The following is a 21,607-nucleotide window of genomic DNA, read 5'->3' as shown; positions in this document are numbered from 1 at the left end:
TTAAAGAGTGCTTAATTTGTAACGAAAGAGGTGCCGGGGCTCAAGCAATTTTTTTTAACCTTCATAACTGGCGCTGCAAGTCCAGAGGTGCCAGAGATCTGAACTGCCAAGCCTACGGTAGCCAGGGCTCAGCCCTGGCATGCCCTGGCCCAAATTAAGCACTGCTCTTAACCCCGTAGTATCTGAGAGCTTCACAATTGTTAATGTATTTAACCTCACAACACTTCTGTGAGGTAGGGAAGTGCTGTTATCCCCATTTTGCAGATAGGAAATTGAGGCACAGAGTGACTCAGGGTATGTCTATACTATAATAAAAACCACGGTGCACAGCCCCAGCTGGCCTGGGTCAGTGACTTGCACCCAAGAGGCTCAGGCTGTGGGGCTATAAAATTGCCACTTAGATGTTTGGGTTTGGGCTGGAGACCTGTGAGGGAGGAGGGTCTCAAAGCACAGGCTCCTGTCCAAGCCTGAACTTCTCCACTGCTATTTTTAGCCCAGCTGACCCGGGCTCCGAGACTTGGCGACGTGGGTTGTTTTTTTTTTTTTTTTGCAGTGTGGACGTAATGTAAGTGACTTGTCCAAAGGTCACACAAGATGTCAGCAGAAGAGCAGAGTATTTAACACGGGTGTCTAGAGTCCCCGTCTGGAGCCTTCACCACACGGCCCAAAACCCACTGGAGTCAAGGGTAGTCTTTCCACTGACTTCGGATCAGGCCCACAGCACACAGTCTATACATACAGCGTACAGACTGGAGAACGATGAATCTAGGCATCCCTTCACTCACACTGGTGTGAGAGGGGAATCAGAGAATCCCTACCAGAACTGGAGCTCTACTGCTCTGCAAGCCCAAACACTTCTCTGAAAAACAAAACATGGATTGTCACTAAAAGCTTGTCAGATGCTCTAAAGCAGCAATCAATCCACCACACCCTCAAATTTGAGGTCCACTGTGGAGAGGCTTCCCCAGCAGGCTAGTGGTTCTTCTATCAGACCAGACCCTTTCTTCCTCTCACCTGGTTCTTCCTTCCACATGAGGGCGCCCAGCCCTTCCACACAGCAGCTAACTTGCTGCTGACTCAGAGACACACATCCCCTAGGTCCAGTTCTAATCCAGACTGCTGGTAAGTGGCAGAAGGCTGCACTGCAGCCTAAATTTGCCTCTCCAGCTTCCAGTTGACGGAGACTGAAATGACTGCTCAAGAGAACACTGCAGCTTTGAGGGCATCTGTCTAATGTCCATGTCAACCTTACGCAGCCACCTAAACCTGGTTCATTCCTAGGGACCCAGTCCTGGAGCGAATGTGAGTTAGGCTAGGAATTACACAGACCTTGGTCAGTGTGTCCCTGATGCCTTAATGTAGCAGGTTCCTGGCTCATGGAAAGCTCCTTAACCACGTGGCCTGAAGATTAAGAGAGCAGAATGGCCCATGTGCATAGAAAACCTGAGACATTATAGCTCCAGTTACACTCTAGTGCATGCAAAATATGGACAGGCCTAATGTGTTAACACCCAAATGCTACCAATGAACCCCCTCAGTCTGCTGTGTCTGGGACCATTTCCCTGTGCCATTATGCTGGGCATCCATGTTCTTTTCATTCAGATCCTTCGTTCATCTTCCAAGCCATCCCACATCAGTACATCCCCATCACTCCTCCCTTCAGTCAGGAAGTCCCTATTGCACTTGAAGCAGGTACTCAAGGCAGGTATCTCTCCCAACCACCATGCTCCAGCTACCACGGAATGAAAAACTGTCCCATCATCCAAGATTTATATTTTAAGAAATACTACTTAAAAACAGGTTTGGGGGCATCCGTCCCCACCCCTGCCCTGACTCCTCTCCACAGGGGCAGTCCTGCACATGGGTAAAGCCAGTGCCCTATGAGGCTTCAATCAGACACAAGAGAAGTAGAATGGGGGGAGTGTTTGGTATAGTTCATTGGGCTGACCTCTCTAGGTAGGCAGCTGGGCTGACCTCTCTCAGTCAGCACATGGTGCTGCCAGGACCGCCATACCTCAAAGGCTGAGTATATTTGGGTGTAAAAGTAGCAATGTAAGTCCTTTTGTTTATTTAATGTAGTGGTTCTTAAAAATATTTGTTTGCAGTGATCTACTTGGCCGTATTTTGAAAGCTAAACTAAATTGAACTCCAAAATATTTGTGTCTCTGTGGGTATTTCACAGACAATGGCTCAGCACAGCGTACATCAGAGCACAAGGATAAGGCAAAATCTGAGAAAGCCCAAGACAACCACGTTTCTTATTTGTGTTAAAACACCAAGCATCCCAGAGCAATTTTTCATTTTCATTGGCCAGCCCACATTCCATTGTATTGCCAAGCCAGAATAAGAGTTCAGGGAAATGTACTCTCTGAAAAAACCACCCTCAGTTATTTTTACAGTAATGTAACACTACAACACAAAGGAACAGAGCTTCTGCAGCCATCAGCACTAGACTGCACTTAAGCCTGTGACAATAAAAGTAAAGGAACAGTGAAGTGCATGCTTTTTAATATTGACTTTTTTAACATTGTTTTATCTTTTAAAAAGCTTGAAAATAAACTCTCTTTCCTACAGTCTGCCCTTCATTATTTTTCTTCCCTTTGTTTCTACTCCCCAGCCCAATTTTCAGGCTTTGTAAAATAAATAAAGGCTTTGGAAAACCTAATATCAGGAGAGATTCTTCAGCATATTTTAAAAGTTTCAGTGAAAACCTGTGGTGTGTGTTTGCACCAAAAACCTCTGCAGTAGTGGAAACCCAAATCCCCGAGCATCCTGCTTAGAATCTGATTCCCACAGTGTGAAACTGACTAGAAACCACCTCTACCCCCCCAAATCTGAAACCAATCAAACTAGTTTCATTGTTCAAGTGAGTGAAATAAAAAGGGAACAAACACGATAAATATGGAGTTGGGAACCATTTTTAAAACATTCTTTTCATTTTAATAATGAAGGTGCTTTTAGTATCAGAGATAAGGATTTAATTTTGGAATATGACTTTTAACTTGAATGTGTTCCATTGGAAAAAAAAATTCCACAGCATGCTATGCTTTCTTCTTCGTTAGTTCTCAGGTGTTGTCCTACATTTGGGGCCTATGGAACACATGGATAGAGGCAGTATCCAACATTTGGTTCCTATAAAACTGGGAGTTAAGTTTCTTCCTTTGATTTATTTGTAAAATTACCAGGGTGGAAAGGATGAGAGGACCCAAATGACGTTCTCAGCGTTGCAGAGAGAGGTTAACAAAGGCACATTTATCAAATTAGACTGAAAACCGCACTGTCATATGGAGCATGGTGGGAAGAAATACATTCCCTAGCTGGACCATCACTAAGGTGCCATCCTGCCAAGACTTGTGCTTCATTTTACGCATCATGAGACGTACCATTGAACTCAACAGGGCAACTCACAATTCAGTCAGAGCATGGGTCATTCTGCTCTCTTAATAAATAACCTGCATCCTTTAATCTGCCTACCCACTGATAGACATGCCCCTTTGCTAGTGCCACCTTCCATTGTCATCCTCCAGAGAGGGAGCTTATGTTTAATTCCACCCGTGTTTCAATTTCAGATACAAATATTTATTTTTATTGGCGCTGTTCATTTCTCTGTACTCCAGGAGCCAGGTCTGTTGCACTTAAGGAAGCGCTTTCAGTGTTTCAGGCAAATTAATACAATCTAACATCAGAAAACTGGAAGAAAGGAAAATCAGGACAAGATGAGGGCTAGATCCTGTTAGAGGCTGAAATCTGAAGGCGCTCGACACATCACAGGATTGGTCCCCATCATTTAAATTGAAAAGCCATTAGTGTGACCTGGCAAGATGTGGTTTGAATCAAATAATCCCTTGCATTGTTTCCATGCTACATTTTATTTTCAGGTATTAGGCAAGAAGACGGGAAAATATTATTGTGGCATCAGCTGCCACTGGGAAATGTGCTATGGAACAAACTTTACATTTGTGTAGCACGTTACCTCCAAAGATCTCAAAGAGATTCACATACATTCATTATTTAAGCCTTGCAATATCATGGGAAGAGGTTTACAGATTGGTGATGGATGCACTGGGAGGCTAACCCAATCAAGAATTGATCCCAAGAGTCTTGAACCTCTGCACTACTTGCCGTCAGAGGTTAAAGAAAGAGAGAAGTGGCTGGGAATGGCATCTCTCCATCCTCAGATTCTGGTGTGGAGTAGCAGAATTCCCTCTACATCTAGCCCTCCCTCCTTCCTGTCTGCTGCAGCAAAAGGTCCGCCTCCTCTTTGTCTACTATAACCACAGCCTGTTTCTTTCCTTCCCCTCCTTCAAACACAAGCTTAAAACAGAATATTTGACAAAATTACACTGTCCAGCACAGTTACAAGGGATCTGGGGCCAGACGCTCAGATGGTGTCAATGTAACAAACACGTGCTTTATTAAATAGGGTTTTCAAGGGAAATGCTGCCTCTCTTTAGCCGTATGCAGCACGGGTTTGGAAGATGTGCATCATTGGAGCAGAATGATCCCAAAGCACTTGTAACTCTTACAAAGAAACAAATTCTCTGGAATTTAAGAGAGAATGATAAACTTGCTATAGAAATTTTAAGACAACCTACAGAATTTCTATTGCAAGGCTGTAATCTTTTAAATTTTACACAGTGGTTTAAAATTTATAGAAAGGATCTCATCTTCTATTAACTCCAGCAGGTTTTTAAGAGTACTTAATGTGGAACTCTATTAGCTTCATTCCTCTTAAATCTGACATGAATTTTCCATCGGGAAATTTATTATAGGCATAAATCAGATGCACAATTATAATGACGTACCATAAATACATTTGGGCCCTGATTTTGCAAACGCTTATGCACATGCTTAAAATTATGAGCGTGAGCCGTCCCACTGAACTCAGCGTAAAGTTAAGCATAGGATTAACTGTCAGACTGGGGGCTTCAATAGCTTTGAGATGAAGGATAGCCCAGGGGTTAGGGTATTTGCCTGGGCTCTGGGAAACCTAGGTTCGTTTCCCAGCTCCACAGTCTGCCTAAGTAAGTGTGGGCAAGTCCATTAGGGTCCGATTTTTACATGTATTTAGGTGTCTAAAGATGCAGAGAGGCGCCTAATGGACTTTTCAAATGTGACACTGGGCATGCCTGGGCATTTTGGAAATCCCTCTAGGCACCTGCATCTTTAGGCACCTAAATACCTTGAAAAATCTGCCCTTTGCTCTCTCTGGGCCTCAGTTCTCCCTCTGTAATATGGGGATAACTGCACCTCCCAACCCCATGGGGTGTTGCGAGGATAGAGATGTAAAAGACCTTGCGGTATTCAGATACGGCAGTAATGGAGGCCATATAAGCACCGAAGATAAACAGACGGTGATCTTCTTCAGGCACAGTAGTGGTGCTCATGTGCAAGGTTAACAGTTATTCTGAAATGAAATTAATATCCTCTACCAGCAGGGCCTGACATGATTTCACATCTATTGGTGTGTTACTATTTCTATTTTAAAATATCCTAGCTAAGAAAAATTACGGTTGAATATTCACTCCTTTAAATGTCTGAGATAGAGAAAGGTTAGATGGCAAAATTACCTTTAAACCAATCAAATAGTTTCCCAGAGCTCCATGATAGCCACTTCACTAATTTCCTGTATATAAAAATGCTTTCATAAATGTATTCTTATAGTTCCATCTGATACCTGTATAAGGAAATAAAGCACAAATAACTGTGAAGAAAGCCATTACACAGCGCTTGCAGTATCATCCATTAGCCCCACAATTTTCTTGACAGCACAAAAGACCATATTGTGTCATTGATATTTAAGCAGAGCTTCCCACTGTTTTTAAGCGGAGCTCCCCATTGGTTAAAATAAAACTGCTTTAAATAAAACATCTATGATACAATATGGCCCCAAGTAATTCCGTTTCACTGAATTGGGGGGAACTGCCATACAAAAACAGAAAAGGTCTGTGAGGTATTTGTATTTTGCAGTATGCAGAGGTTGTCAAACCCACATAAATTGACAACTGGCTTGTCAATTCGAAAGGTTCAGTAAGAGGCCTCTATCAAAGTTTATGAAGTAAATTCAGTATCATTCAGATGCTCAGTACATAACCTCTCTTTTCAAATGGAGAGAGAGATTCATTTTGACAAGTTCCGTTCATAATGCATCAAAAACCAGAATTTTTACAATAGCTACGGAGCCAAGGACGGGGGAGTGGAGAGAAAGGATAAAATGTAAAAACAATTCTTGTCTTCTGAATGATTCTTAAACAAGCAAGAATAATTCCATTCATCCATCTAGTGGTCTCCTCTCTGCACGACATGATTAGACTTGCAGGTTTGCAAAACTGATAACATATTTTAATTATTTTTTTCCCCCGATAAAAATAAGTTTGGCAGTTAATTGGGTGGGGGGCAGCGGGGAGTATAGGGGCACAATGGGCATGCAATCCACAGGGGCAGGATGGGCATTCAGTCACAATAAGTGACCGGTCAGATTTACAAGAGTCCATTTCTGTGCAGAATTGCATGCACAAGTTGGGCATGCAAATTACCCCAGGTCCCTATCCCAGATCAAGTTCAGTGAAAATGTTACATTTTAAAACTGAAGATAAAGAATTAAGACCCTGATTCTGCAGTAGGATCCAGGCTGGCTCAGGGGCGTGCCCTTATATAACCAATTTGCAGTACTGGGGCCTAAAACATTTCTGGTTCACCAAACCTACCGTTTTGATTTTGATAATGCTTTCCCAATGTGTAGGCACGCGGGTACTGTGGTGAAAGAACAGACAGACAGACCGAATTCTAATCAGATCTGTCAAATAGCAAAGAATCCATGCCAAGTCTTGGGCTGCCTCCTGAGCCTCCCCACACCCCACAAGAAGCCCTGCTACCCCCCTTCCCCCTCCCCGGGGGTCTTGGCTCCCTGCAAGGAGCACGACAGCCAACTGAACAATGGGTGCAGATCTCCCCGCCCGAGGAGAGAAGCCCCAGGCAGCTTCCCCCCATTCCTGGCTCGGAGCAGGGAGGTGAGAAGCCTGAGCGGCAGTTGGGATCCCGGTGGGAAGCTGTGTGGAGCTGAGAGCCCGGGTTCTCAGCTCCCCACACTGCCACTCTTCAGTCAGCAGAAGCGTTGCTGGTGAGGACACGCACCACCAACAGAAGGAGGCTGGCAAGGACATCAGCCATCGCAGGAATTACTGTGTTGGCTGCAAGTCAACCTACCTAACCTGGGTCGACTAAAGATTGTCGTATAGACATGCCCTTAATCATCACTGCTCCAGCACCCTCCACACTAAAGCATCTCAAAGCACTTTACAGACATTAATGTACGAAGGACCACAACCCCATCCCATGGACTACGTGTCTCACTTACCAACAAAAGCTGGCCCAATAAAAGATATTACCTCACTCACCTTGTCTCTCTAATATCTTGGGACCAACATGGCTACAACACTGTATATCATCCTCACTTCACAGTGGGGGAACTGAGACACAGAGAGATGAAATTACTTGCCAAAGGTAATGATGGCAAAGCTAAGAGCAGAACTCGAGTCTCTTGTGTTTCTAGTTATAAAACCAAACCCTGCAGAACATTGTATTTCTGCTACTTTTCAGCACGAGAAACAAAATTCCATCTCTTTTTCTGGAGCAATGGAAATCTTTCCCTGAAAAGTTTTTGCACCATGGGCTCTTGCAAATCTCACCAGAGGCAGCTGCTGCAGCTCTTACTGGGGACAAATTGCCCCTTGCATAACCCCAATAGCTGCACTGACAGAGTCGCTAGAGAGCTGTACCAGTCATCCTGAGCCAAGAGAAAGATACTTCAACATACACAAGGGGAGGGATTTAGAAGTGGGGATTGCCAGGGATTCAAAAGGCTTCATGCATACCAGAATGACATTCAGACAAACACCATCAAGATTTACGCTTGGGAGGGGAGGGAGGAAGGAATCACTTCACCCATAAGATGCTTTCACTTGGAATGCTCAGCATATTCTGTGCTGCGTGACCTCCCTGAGTCTTCCTTGTCTGCAGCTTGTTCCATCTCTGAGGCTATTCTTTTTCTGAGTACATTATGTACCGTACGAGACAGCATGAAAGGATTACTGTATGCATTCCCCCTGCAGCCTCTTAAAGGGCGGCCCGATATGTCAAAGTATTGAAACTGCTTTAAAAAAAATACCAAAGGTTGGTTCAGTGACAGATATTGGCCAGTTGTGTGTCGCATTCCATTTAATTTCTTACTGTCCCTCTGCAGAAGGAAGTTATATTATTATAGCCTTATGGCCTTCCCTAAAGAAGAGAATAACAGAGAGAGGTCAGAAAACAGCGGTTTGGGGTTTTTTGTCACCTAGAGCACAGGCACAAATAGACTGACACAGTGTGTTACACATATCAAATACAAACCATAATTATCATAGCTCTGATAAAAAAAATAACAGCCAACACCTTTACTGGTTTACTAAGCACATGTGGTCATTGAGAAACATATGCATTTGCTGATGGGATTAAGACATTTTGGCTGTGTGTGTGTGTCTCTCTCTCTCATGTAATCATGATTGGGAATTAGATATTTAACAAGCAGATTGGAAATCAAGCTCCCGTATCATGTCTCTATTCTGACATGGTATCTTCAATGGGAAGGGGCTTTGTAGTGACCACATGAATTTAGCTCACAGTTCCCAAAAAATAGGGGTCTGTCAGGCAAGAAATGTCTCTTGTACTTGCTACTGATGGTGTCAAGAGACCTATATGTATTATACATGAGATCACAGCATCTAGAAATACAGCAATGAAACCTGAAAGAGTTTGCCTAACTGAATAGCATAAGGTCTGTTGTCACAAAGCATTCTCTGACACACAGTTATATGTAACAATGGAATTGCTATATGGATGATTTCAAGATGATTGAACTGTTATGATTTCCTGATGCTAGAGTCTCCAGCTTTGATGCCGCTGATTGGGGAACAGAGCTGATTCCATTTTGAGCCAACTCAAAATATTTTAGATTTGAAATTTACTTTTGGAATCAATTTTTGGAAATACTGCTGTTCCACAAATGTATTTCCTTGAAATTGCTGATGAAGCCCAGCTTTCCAAGTAATATTGCTGAGTGACATCAGCACCACCAAAAAACCCAGCCCATTTAACAGAAACACAGTAGATGAGCAGAATTTTCTTTTTTAGAGGAAGTATGTTGTCATGACAACACACACATTAACTGACCTTACACTGTTAGCAAAAAATCGTACCTTAAAAAAAATAATTTAGTTCAGTGTGTTTCTGTTAAGGCCAAAAGCACATTTGTTTTCAAATGGAAAGTAACTATGAATTGTATATGGCCAGCAACACTTATTCAGTCTCAATCCCACATGTGATGACAATTGATTGACCTAATTTTCTGTATTTAATCTGAAACAGATACATGTTGGAATTAAACAAGACTTGCTGACAATGAGACATTAATCACAGTGCACTGTATTAATGTTAATAATAAAAAGAGAACAAGAAAAGACAAATCTGACCAGGGTATAAATGCCCAGTTATCAAAACTGTGTCCTGTAAAAATACGAGATGTTATTTCTGCAAAAATATGAACACTTCTAATGCAGAGGATCAGCCAAATAAAGTCCATTTTAATCCTTTTGCATGTATATCTTATTTCCAAATCAAATTTATTTGGTCAAAATAGTTACTCAAAAAACTGTAATGTCTCTTTTACAAGTCAGTTTACCACTTTCAACAAGAAATCAAACATCACTGCCATAATTACAATGTTTGTGACTATCTGTCTTATGCCATGTACACAGAGCAGATGGAATGTTAGACTTGCTGACCTGTTTGTGTGTGTGTGTGAGAGATGGCATGTCGCCATCTAGTGACAGCAGCTTGCATATGACAAACTAACCCTACTGCACAAATACAGCTGATTGAAATCCAGTGAAAACCTCTTGTGATATTAAGATTTCCAATGTTCAGAAACAAAAAGTCAACCAGCAGTACCAGCAGGAGTGTTTGATTGGTTATCACTAGTTAAAATGCATTTGTATGTATTTCTTGTGCTACTCACAATTCCTGCATCATAAGATACCCTCTTTGTTCCACAGTACAATGGAGTAAAATGGAAAGTAATCAAAATAATAAAAGGTTAGATCACATCCATTAGTATGTCTAGAGAACTCTAGATGATGAAAAAGTGTTTTTCCATTTGGTTAGTTCAGCAGAATGATCTTAGTATGACTGAAAAGCTCCTTTACACCCATCTAAACATAGTAACACCTTCACAATCACGTTTAGCTGGTTATGTTGTAGCCTAGAAAGAAGCCCTCCTCCTCCTCTTTTCCAAGTCACGAATCCTTTCCAGTATAGAGCATTTACATATCAACATATCCTGGGATAGAGCATTCACACACCAACCCTTATTCAGGTTGAGCCTGAAGGCTCAATCTAGTGCAAAATAAACAACAAAACCAAATAAAATTTATTTCAGTGATATAAGACTCATGTTTGTCTTTAACCAGTGGGGATATCTGATCATTCCGCATTGCAGACCTTAAACAAATCATTTTCATTTCTTCTTGATTGAATGTTTAAAAGACCAAATTGCAGTGTGTTGAAATGACCTCTCTGGGTTATTTATCCTGGCAGGATAAAATTTGTTTATAATGAAAAAAAATCAGCCATCATGAACAGGGCTACATTCAAAAGTTTTCAGATGAAATTTGTGCCTAAATTCTAAGAATGATTATTAAATCTGGGCAGATTAGTATCTTTCTTTGATACATCAAGCAACATGTATAACTCGCCATAATAACAAGACCACATCATGTCAGTGTTCCTTAATCATATCTAAGAATGTAGGCATACATTATCATAGTAGCTTTTGTAAGATTAGTAGAGAGATGAATCTTTGGCAAGGTACTGAGTATGCCGCTCTAATAAGTTCCAGACTGTAGTTTTTCATCTGCACATAAATAGGACACATTTGAAAATGTCAAGTATGTTTATATCAAATTTCCACATAAAGCAATACAAGATTTTGACCAAAACAGCCACATTTATTGGCGGATAAGAGCAGGAGGATGTTCATCCCTAAATATGATACAAAACTTGATCTTCTTTCTGCAGCTTTTACTGCAGAATTCTATTGATGTTTCAGATTGATTTACTAACTACCACCATGTCATTTCAGCTGCATACATGAAAATGTTTGCTGAGTTGCAACAACTCAGAAGATTGCTGTGGGTTATAAAAAACTAAGACGTAATGAGGAACCCAATATAAACATCAGTCAAATGAATTAGGGAGCGGGACAAATCAACTGCTTTCAGTTTTCTTAACATGGCTTAGTTACAGACTTGTGAGTTCTTGGTTGATTTCCATCTCCCGGATGGAAAGTACCTGGGTGGTGGTAACAAAAGTTTAAAGGCAATGACGCCACATAGTTGACGCTTAGTAGAAGATAAGTTCAATAGGCTTCAAGAACCTAAAAAGTCAAGAGCAGGCAGTAGTTTAAAACCAATAGTCATTGGCATTATAGATATCTGATGACTAATTCAGGATCTATGGCCTTGTGACATTGGAATGACCCTGTACCTCCATTTTACCATGAAAAATTTAAGGTAATCCCCTGGCAAAACCTTTCTTGCTAGTTATTCACAGCTCTATCTTGTTCCCATTGAAGCTAATGGGATGCTTGCCAACAACTTCAGGAGTAGCAGAAGCAGAATTATTTGCAGTTAATTACTTGAACATTTGAGAAGTGAACATCACATAAATGACGGTGGTTCAGATTATCGAGAGTGTTGTTTTGTATGTACCTTGCATGTGCGTGAGTCAGGCACGAACAAAATGGTGCCTTGGAAAATCTGAGCCAAAAATCATTTGGAAAAGAGGCATTTATATAAAGGCTAATGTAGCTTCTGGGATGGATGTCCCCTAGGATGCCGGGCCTGTATCTGTCAATCTGGCCCTCACTCTTTCCTAGTCTACTCATTGTTAACTGGGACACTCAAGTGCGTGACAAATTGAAAGCCTGAAACTGAACCTGTCTTCTCATTAATAGCAAGGTTCAGATAGTCCCTCTCTTTCTTCTTCCAAAGTAATTTGCTACTGTAGTCAAAAACTCCCATGGAGTTTGAATTATATCTCCCCACTTCACAGGAATGCAGTGCAGGCAGGGGAACTGGAAAACATGGAGGTGTGGGAGGGTTGGCGGTGGGGGGAAAGGGGATTGTTCACAGGAAACCTTGAGAAACTTTCCCTCTGGGAGTGCCACTCAGCGCAGACAGCTTGTCTGGTACGCTTGGCTACTGGGCTGCTTCTGGGCTTCCTTACGTCCCTACTGATAGAGAGAAGGTTCAGTTCATGGTACTGTCTGGATCCTTAACTATCCCAGTGTTTTACCCAGACACTATCCCATGCAGGATGGGGAAAGGGCTGCCTTTCTGTGCATGCAGAGAACTAGGTGCCTAGAGGCTGCCTGGTGCACCCACAGAAAGCCTTAGAGTTGCTATCCTCAGGCTTCTTTCCCTGGTCCTCCCACCAGCGTGCTCCGTTAATCCCCATGGATACTTTGCAGAGGGGTAGGATGGTTTGTGTAGTAACAGAAGCTGTTCAGAGGGACAGGTGAGTTAAACTCCTCCTTCCCCTGCCCAGGGTGCCTTTTCCTGCAGCTCAGTTTCCATCCACATCACCACAGGTGAAGAACATCCAACAACTCTTCCCCCAGCCCCATCTCTATTGGAGTCCTGATTAACAATCATGTACGTGGTACTTCTAATCTCTTTGAAAATCTGGCCCGATCCTTAGTACTCTTATCCGTATCATAAATGTGACAATACAGTTGCAAAGATGGCCACCAGGATACTCCCCCTGTAAACCCTTTCAAGATAGAAAAGCTATCATTTGGAGCTGGTTCTTCTTAGCTACTCAGCCAGTGTTCTATCCAAAACAGCTATTTTATCCCTATTCCTAAAACTATAAGCAAATAATGGTGCTTGAAATCAGTTAATTAATTTACACTCAGGATTAATAGTTGGATAATAAATATCAAATGTCTATTATCCATAGATTCTAAATTAAAACAACATTCTGTTGTATCAAATACTCTCTGAAAGGCAAAGACAAAAAGCAGGCAACATTCCAAGGCGTGCTTTTCCAAATACACCCAGAACTAAATGCACATTATTAACGATGTGTCTTCTTAAGATAAATCTACGCTGTACTTGATTAACTAAATAAGATAAATTAATTCAAATTGCAGTCAGCATGCTACGATCCAAATGAAGTGTAATAGACCTCCAATTATCTAAAGATTTCAGATTTTTTTCCCCATCTCTAGGAGCCAATGAAATTACCTCGTTTCATAGATATGGTTAGAGAAGGCTCTCTTGCAATAGTTACAGTGAACATAAAACGGAAGTCAAATCAGCAGAGAGCACTTCATAGAAATCAAAGTACAGAAAATTAGCACCTTAAGATTTTTCTGGGGCTTTAGCTTTTTTGTCCCAATGCTCCCCAAGCACAGCTTAGTGAGACTGATTCTCCTCTTTGTTCCACCAGTTTTACACCAAGTGAATGGAATTACACCCTTTGAAAGCCAATAATGGAGCGGAGAATCAGGCACTATGCATTTGTTTCCTTCATGTGGTTGGCAGGTGTTAGGTGCTACTCCATCGTTATTTCAACAAATCTGACAACAGGGATATTACATGACAATATAAATCAGTTGGTATGTGAAAGCATGCAGGTTACAGCGGGGAAGGTAAAAAAGGAGAATGTGACTCAACGAGGAGAAGATAAAGAGAGAGTGGCTGGAATATACACAGAGGGTCAAATCCTGCAATCTTTATTCAGGTAAAACTCCCATTGGCACCAATCCTATAGTTTCCTCTTAACTCTAATTGAATTCAGTGGGAACTTTACTTGACTAAGAACTGCAGGATTTAGTCTACATGCTACAAAAGGACAATGAATTCGTTTTAATTACAGACTGCTCATATTTGCTTGATGTAGCTAATATTAGAAATGATTTTACTCTATTCAGGTTCTTATATCTTCATGGTGCTGTGGGGATCCACAATCACAGAGCAGTTAAATCACTCGTGGCCTGATACCAAGCCCACTGAAATCAGTAGGAATCTTTCTGTTGCTTAAATGGGGTTTAAATCAGGCCCTAAGCCTTGAGTACCATGCAAATATTTGTGGCTCTCCTGGGATTTTATCATCATTTATGCAGTTGGTCGCTACACATCCATGTGTCTTCCTTATGGTAACAGAAAAAGTAACGTAGGGTATGCCTGTGTTAAACATAAAATGTATCTCTTCCATTAAAAGATTTTTCTTTGTGCAATTCCATGTTGTAGATATACGAATGGGCCCAGCGCTTTCTTTTTTTTATCTATGTCTGTTCTCAAAAGTCACATGTTTGGTGTAAAAGAACACAGTTTGTTATAAAGGAGACACAATGGATACATACATGGAATTCCTACTGATTGCAACGGGACTAGTGTGCCTGTACCAGAGAGAGGTTTGACCTAGAGAGTTTATAATCATCTAATTAATTAGTTAATATTCCCACTGTGTTTTGAAGATGAAATGTGCGATTTAAATCCTAAGGATTATTATTGCTTCAGCAGAATGATGAATTACATTGCAGTCGCCTGATAAAAAATAAATCTTATGGAGATAGACTGTTGTATTGCAATAATGGGTATGACGCTCGGAATAATTTCTGGGTATGTTCTTGCCCTGAGGCTGAAGCTGTTTTTGCCCAAGCCCCAGAGCCAAAGCTCTCACTCCATGTCTGAACTTGCTTCCTGCTTGAAGCCAGCTTTCCTTTGAAGCCTGAATCACGCCTGAACCTTTGAGCTGTGTCATCTGCAGCAGACACAAGGATTTCAAAATATTATGTTGACCCACCACCAGGTTTCTAGGAAGCTACACGCATTGAACACTAGAGCTGGTTGAAAATTGTTTGGTAAAACTTTGATTTTATTTTGAATTAAATCAACATTTTAGGGAAATACAAAAAACAATTTTTTGTCAGAAAACTTTAAACGTTGGAGTTTACATTTTTTTTTGACAAAAACCTGGAAAAAAAAGTTTCTATGAAAAATGTTAAAACAAAAAAAGGTAGTTTTCATTAAAATTTTTTCACAGGGGAAAAAAAATACAATTTCCTGACCTGCTCTACTGAGCTGTACCAAGAATACCAATTAGCTTTGATTTTCCTTAGGCCAAACCATTGGGATTTCTTTGCCACAGACTTTAGTAAGTGAGTAGCAAAGACTGAAGTCATTTTCTGTATACACCACAATCAACAAGTAGTGGATACTAACCTTTAAAAGTTTAGACCCATATGAAGTCCTTTTCTCTTTCCCCCACCTCTCATTTATACTACATCAAATATTGCTACCTTTAATCATTACTTCAAGATGCTCAAGTGGTCCCGACAAATATAAAGAAAGGGAAAAAAAACATGTAAGAAATACTTCATAAGAACAGAGTTTTCAAGGAAGGGATTGTGCCTGTGAGGAATTAGGGTATTTGAGGTACTGTGGATCAAGGTCTGACTGGCAAATGACAATAAGCCAAAGAGCATATTGAAGCCAAGCAGAATGAAGAATGGAGCTGACAGAATGGAGCTGCGAGTAGTGAAGCTGGCAAGGTATATCTTAACATCTTAATATTTTCAGGATCACAACAGAGCAGCAAGAAAATGAGCCAAGTGCTTTTCCTATTCTAAGCAAGTTCTCAAATGGATGCAAATTAATCCCCCTGTATTAATTTTTGCTGTATACATATAGTGAGGATGATGATTAGTGTGTTGTTTGAAAAGCCTTGCATCCTGCCACTCATTTCCATAACTCTCTGCTATTGCAGTGCTCAGATTGAAAAGCATTTGGATAGGTTTATGCTACCTAGTTAGTTTTTCCAGCTGATTATTTTTTATTTAAAAAAATCGCAAGGCTTGTGTAACATAGAAGGCAATAAATACACACTTGGTCGTTGCTAAAAACAAATGAAGAGGATAGGCTTAGGAGAGAAGAGAGCTTACTTCCAACTAGATCAGAAGCCAATTGAAATGCTGGACTCTCTGTCTGGGAAACCAACTGAATAAGGCTTCTAAAGATTTAGCATGATCACACTATTAATTAGCAATAATTATTATTTATACAGAACCATGTATATATGGTGATTTAATAAAATGGGGTCCCTGCCCCAAATATCTGAGAGGCCAGCACTCAGCAATATGAAGTGCCTGTCATGAAGGTGAATGTAAGTTATGGGTCCAGTAGACATGTTTCAAACCTGGCTGTTAATACTGTGATTGTTAATACTGTGAATACACTCCAACCCTACAAAACGTTTGACTTTCATCCATAGAGTAGAAAGAACCACAGAGTTCCCAGGAACACACAAGCAGGAAATGGGTGATAGAACAAACCAGGATGGAAACTCAAGGAATAGATCCGTTAACATGTTAATCCAAAAATGTGTGTTAACTGTATTAAACCCCCTTAATAAGTTATACAGAAAGTCTCAGAGGAAAGTAGGAGACAATCCACAAAACTCCCGCTTGGCTGCTGCCTAATTCTGTAGGCACCTAAACTTACTTGGCACCTAAATTGCTGCTGTAAAAGCCCCTAAGGTGTCTAAGTTTTTGCCTCTGGCGATGCATGCTGCTGCCTCACTCTAGGTGTCTGGATGCTTATTTCCTGCCTATGATGATCCTAGGGAAAATAAGCGTTTACCCACCGACGAGGGCCCAATCTAGTAGATGTGCTCTGAGCACAACTACCCGGTCGGGCCCATTCAAAATCCAGCAAATGCTGGAGGTTCCCACTCTATAGGTTTTAGCCTGGTGGCTAGAGCACTCATTGGGGGACATAGGATTCTCAGGTTCAATTCCCTTCTCTGCCTGAGGGAGAAGAAAGCAATTACTCACAAGTCTCCCACAAAAGGGCCCTAACCACTGAGTTATGAGATATTCTGATGCAGGGCTCCCTCAGTCTCTCCTACTGCAGCTGTTCTACTATGTATACAATACTCAAAGAGTCATAGGGCAAGAGACAGAGAGATTGAGAAAAAGACAAAACAAATGACACCGTGGCCTGCTGGAGGGCAATCACATAGGAGATCCTGCATCTAGTTCCCCTGCTCCAGTGACTCTAATTATTTATACACAATAGAACAGCTGCAACAGGGTTGAGGGCACCCTCCTTCAGAATGTCCTATAGCCCAGTTGTAGGGCGCACACCTGAAAGATATGGGAGATCCCAGTTCAAAATAGACAGAAGGGAGGACTGAACGTGGGTCTCCCATATCTTAGGTGGCTGGTGTAAGCTACAAGTTATAAGGTGTAGGGTGACCAGAGAGCAAGTGAGAAAAATCAGGACAGGGAGTGGCAGGTAATAGGTGCCTATATAACACAAAGCCCTGAATATCGGGACTGTCCCTATAAAATCGGGACATCTGGTCACCCTAATAAGGCAGGCACCTAATTAATTCACACAGGAACTCAGACATCTAAGCTGCTGACTCCAGGAGAAGGTTCCTGGCTGTGAATCACAAGCAGAGATAGGTGCCAGCCTGCAGCCCATCTTAGGTGCCTACTGCTGTGAGAGGGTCAGGATTTAGGACACAGCCCTCTCATTAGCATCTCCCTTTGTGTAGCTGAGGCAGCTTCCTGCCCAGCATGCTGGCTTTTGTGGATCCCATTCTAAGGTGCTTCTCTCCCCTTCATTGTATAGGAAGCCTAGGCACATAACTCAGGCTTTGCAGATCCCATTGCAGTTTCACTGATTTTCTAGGCTCCTGAAAGTTGGGATACTTAAGTCTCTTTATGGATCTGGACCTTAGCCTCTCTGTGCCTCAATTCCCCATCTGTAAAGTGGGGATAGGATAATGCTACTTGCCCACCTCACAGGGGTGTTGTGAGGATAAGTACATTAAGAATTGCGGAGTGCTTTGAGATCTACTGATGAAAAGTACTATGTATTATTTATACCTTTCCTCTCTTTCCTTTTTCCTGGAGTCTGGATCCCCTATCTCCTATACCAGTGTTTCTCAACCTTTTAAGTAGCAAGTACCTGCTAACTTCTGAAAATTTTAATAAGTGCCCCAACACTCAATTTTCCACAGGATTTTATGTTTACAGACTAATGTGAGCTATATGTTGGAAGAAGGGCTGAGTATATAAGGCCATGACATGACAGATGTCAGATTTAGTGTGGGTAGGGTTACCACCTTTATACCAGGGGCGCACAATCAAGTATGTACTTGGGCAAAGGTGATGTTGGCCAAAACTAGGAGGCTTTGAGCGGCATGCCAATAGTGGGGAACATAAAACGCCGTGCCAAATTTTTTGTCATAGATTAGAGAGGAGGAAGGGGTAAGAGAGAGACAGGGAAAGAGGGTAACTGGTAAAATCTGGGACTGTCATAGTTGTTGATTTCACTGCTCAGCTAGAGCAGTGAAATTGACAAATTTTCTGGGCACCGGACTTTGAACCAGGAAGGCAGGCTGCCACCTGGGCAAGCTGCAGGCAGCTGCCGCCCGCCTTCCAGCTAGGAGCTGGGACCGGGCGGGAAGTGGGTGGCTGCCGCACACCTTCCCCATAAGCCAGCAGCTGCCACCCGCCTCCCAGCTGGGAGCTGTGACTGCGCAGGAAGCAGGGGCTGTTGCCCACCTCCCCCAGAAGCCGGGGGCTGCTGCCCGCCTCCCCTTCACTCTGTTTTTCCTCGGGTACCCCGTCTGTTTCTCCTGTACCCCCAGGAGTACACTATGTCCTATACTACAACTATAATGTGCAAGCATTTCACCAGCCTCTGCAGCGTTAATGATTATTCTGTTGCAGAGAGGGTTAAACTACATGATTTGATGCCACCTGGAGTCCTCTTGCGGCTATATGGCTTTCAGGTTCCTAAATCATCACTGATGTACCCCCATGTATCTCAGATTATGAACTACTGTGCAGATAAAAGTGGATACAACAGGTGTCTTTCAATCAAGTTACTTCAAATTGTTCTTCCTTCTACAGTATATTCTTTGGCAAATAATGCGACAGGGCCATGTAACGGATGCACACGCTCAAAAGAGAATGGGGCAAAAAGGAAAACCCAGCCCGTGCTCCTTTCTCCCCAAATGTTTTAGAAGCCTGGAGTAAATTGGGTGTGGAAGCCAGACAAGACTTACCCCCAGGGAACTTTAACTTGCACAATCCATATTTACACAGCATGTCACCTCAGTTCTTACTTTTGCAACATTAGAGAGGTCATATTTTCACATGGATAAGCTGCACTTAAGCAGTTTTGCCACTGTATTATACACATAAATGCTGTGACTTGCCATCACCCATAGGTGTCTTTTCTTTCCACTTATTTGTTTCCTTCAAACATCAATGAATATGGAATAGAAGATTTCCACAAGCTGTTAGTAAATCTGATACTGCATTTTATGTTTTCCGTCTTACACCCCACTCCCTGCGCATAATTACTGCAGGGCTGCCGTGTCCCTGAAGTTCACCCTCAGCATGCTGCAGCTCTTAGTCCCCCCCACTCTCCCCCCAGGCTTTTCTATACTGATATTGCTACTGGAAGCTGTGTGGTTTGGGATCATTACTGTAGTATAAGGGTTCCTCTTCTGTTTGTTACGGCCCTGATAGCTGGGTGGCTTTTCTGAGCTGGAAATGCTGTACTGGTCTTTTACATTGTTCCCTGGCTCTTCCCATCAGTGTCCTCTCACTCTTCATAACATGACAAATTGAGGCAGAGCAGCACAGCTAGGAGAGAAAGCAAATGGGAATATCAGCCCCCACACTCAGGTTTGCAGCAGTGGGCAATTCCTGGAGACAGCCAGAAGCACCAGAGATTGGAGGCAAAATCAGGAAACAAAAGATGTGAATACATCTGAGACCAATGCAGAGACAATCCATGCCTATTACTATTTGGGTTCCTTATACATATTTTATAGTATAAGTGGAACAGGATCTTGTTTTGGAGAAGACTTTTTCCAATTCTTCAGTGCTGTATGGAACACCCAGCAGTGATAATTTTCGGTCTGTTCTTAATGGCACAGATTTATTTGCCACCTTCTTGACACGCAAGTTGCCACAACATGCTCCTTGTCCTACTTACCAAGAAATTGTTTGAGCAAAAACAGCACATGCAGAGAAAGTAGCCTTTTGAGCATGAGAAGAAGTAACATCAGCATCACTAACGTGAGCAAACTGAGTTACAGCATGCTGGCATTAAAATCTAAAAAGCCAGGTAAGAACCACACGAGCCAGAAATAATGCTTTTTGTTACTAGATTTAAAAAGATTGCTCTTAACAAAAAAAAAAAAAAAATAATAATCTCCCATTGTCATCAAAACAATTGTAACTTTAAAGCTGACATTATTATAATTCCAAACACATCTTGAGTCATTTTTTCCAAACGAAGGAATAACGAGAAAGATTAGAGGTATGATCAGAAATCACATATGGCCTGTTGAGTAATGGAAATGAGGCTGTTTTACTATTCTGCTGACTCAAGAAAAATTGGGTCAACATGACTCATCTCTTCTTTGTTTCTTCCCCACAAAGAAACATTTCCAGAATTCAAATATTAATATCCAGGGGACTTTTTTGTTTAAATAGAACATAAAATAAAAGTTTGTGTCTGTTCATTTGTTTTCTACTGCATGGAAAGAAAATTAATAGAATTGTGCTGCTTGCACTTTAGTTATGTTTGGGTGTTAATTTGCTGTATTTTTAAATTATGTCAATGTACGCTAAAGTGGACGGATGGAGGTTCTTTTTCAGTGTGGGGGATGCATAAATCTAAATATTGCTTAATTTTAGTATTTTTTGAATGGATATTTCATTTTAAAATGAAGTTTAACCAATTATTAAATTCTGAATGGAGAAAAATACAATGCCATTTTCTTTAAACTGAACATAATTCAAACTGAAGTGACCCATGAAATTTGTCCTCTCATCAGTGAGATAAAGGTTGGAAATCCACAAAGAAAAAAAAGTGTCAGTTCATTGTACTAAATTGGGAGATGTTGCAATAAAGAAAGAAATAATAAACACGGAGCTAAAAAGATTGGAATTATGCTCAGGAAATAAAATGCCATTTAACTTGGAAAAATGCTAATTACTTATACTGGGTCTGACCCTGAACGTATTGTGTATGTTTTCCTCCTGGGAGAGAAAACCTCTGAGATCTCCACACTACCATCCCACTGTGGCTTAACCCCACCAAAAAGACTGCAGAACCCTCATAAAATAATCTCATGAGAGGTGCAAATAGATTCACTCTTAATTATTATTATGGGGATAACTGGCAGATGTTTCATGCAAACATGTATCTTTTGCAAAATGCTTTGTGCTACATGCTTATTGTTTAAATAATTGAACACAATTATTATTTCCAGCCTCCCCACCACAGACGTGATGCCAGTGCATCGAGAAATAACAAGGTGGCCTAAGGGCAGCTCCGGCACAAAATACCTTTGATTGATTACCAGCCTATTTCTTGCTGCTTGGATTGGCAGTGACTAAAGCAAATGCAGAGGCAATTGACTCAGCTATGAGAGAGGGAGGGAACCAAGCCCTGCTTTTCCTCAAACA

The 21,607-nt window shown here is 41.6% G+C and overlaps 1 long non-coding RNA gene across 3 annotated transcripts in view; it reads right to left on the bottom strand.

The window, feature by feature from the left end:
- The window catches only part of LOC137157337 (uncharacterized), a 60,734-nt gene that overhangs the window by 35,204 nt on the left and 3,923 nt on the right, over positions 1 to 21,607 (bottom strand). The window contains exon 5 of one of the 3 annotated variants that reach the window (XR_010921070.1): positions 19,577 to 19,771. The exons of the other annotated variants lie outside the window; for them this stretch is intronic. This is a non-coding gene — a long non-coding RNA (uncharacterized lncRNA). Of the gene's footprint in view, positions 1 to 19,576; positions 19,772 to 21,607 lie in introns of those variants that run through there. 3 annotated transcript variants of the gene reach the window in all.

The sequence above is a fragment of the Emydura macquarii genome, unplaced genomic scaffold (assembly GCF_026122565.2).
Source record: "Emydura macquarii macquarii isolate MOO-44397 ecotype Brisbane River unplaced genomic scaffold, CSIRO-AGI_Emac_v2 contig_1483, whole genome shotgun sequence".
Lineage (NCBI taxonomy): Eukaryota > Metazoa > Chordata > Testudines > Chelidae > Emydura > Emydura macquarii.
The sequence above is the reverse complement of the archived record's forward strand: the minus strand, read 5'-3'. Positions and strand labels throughout refer to the sequence as shown.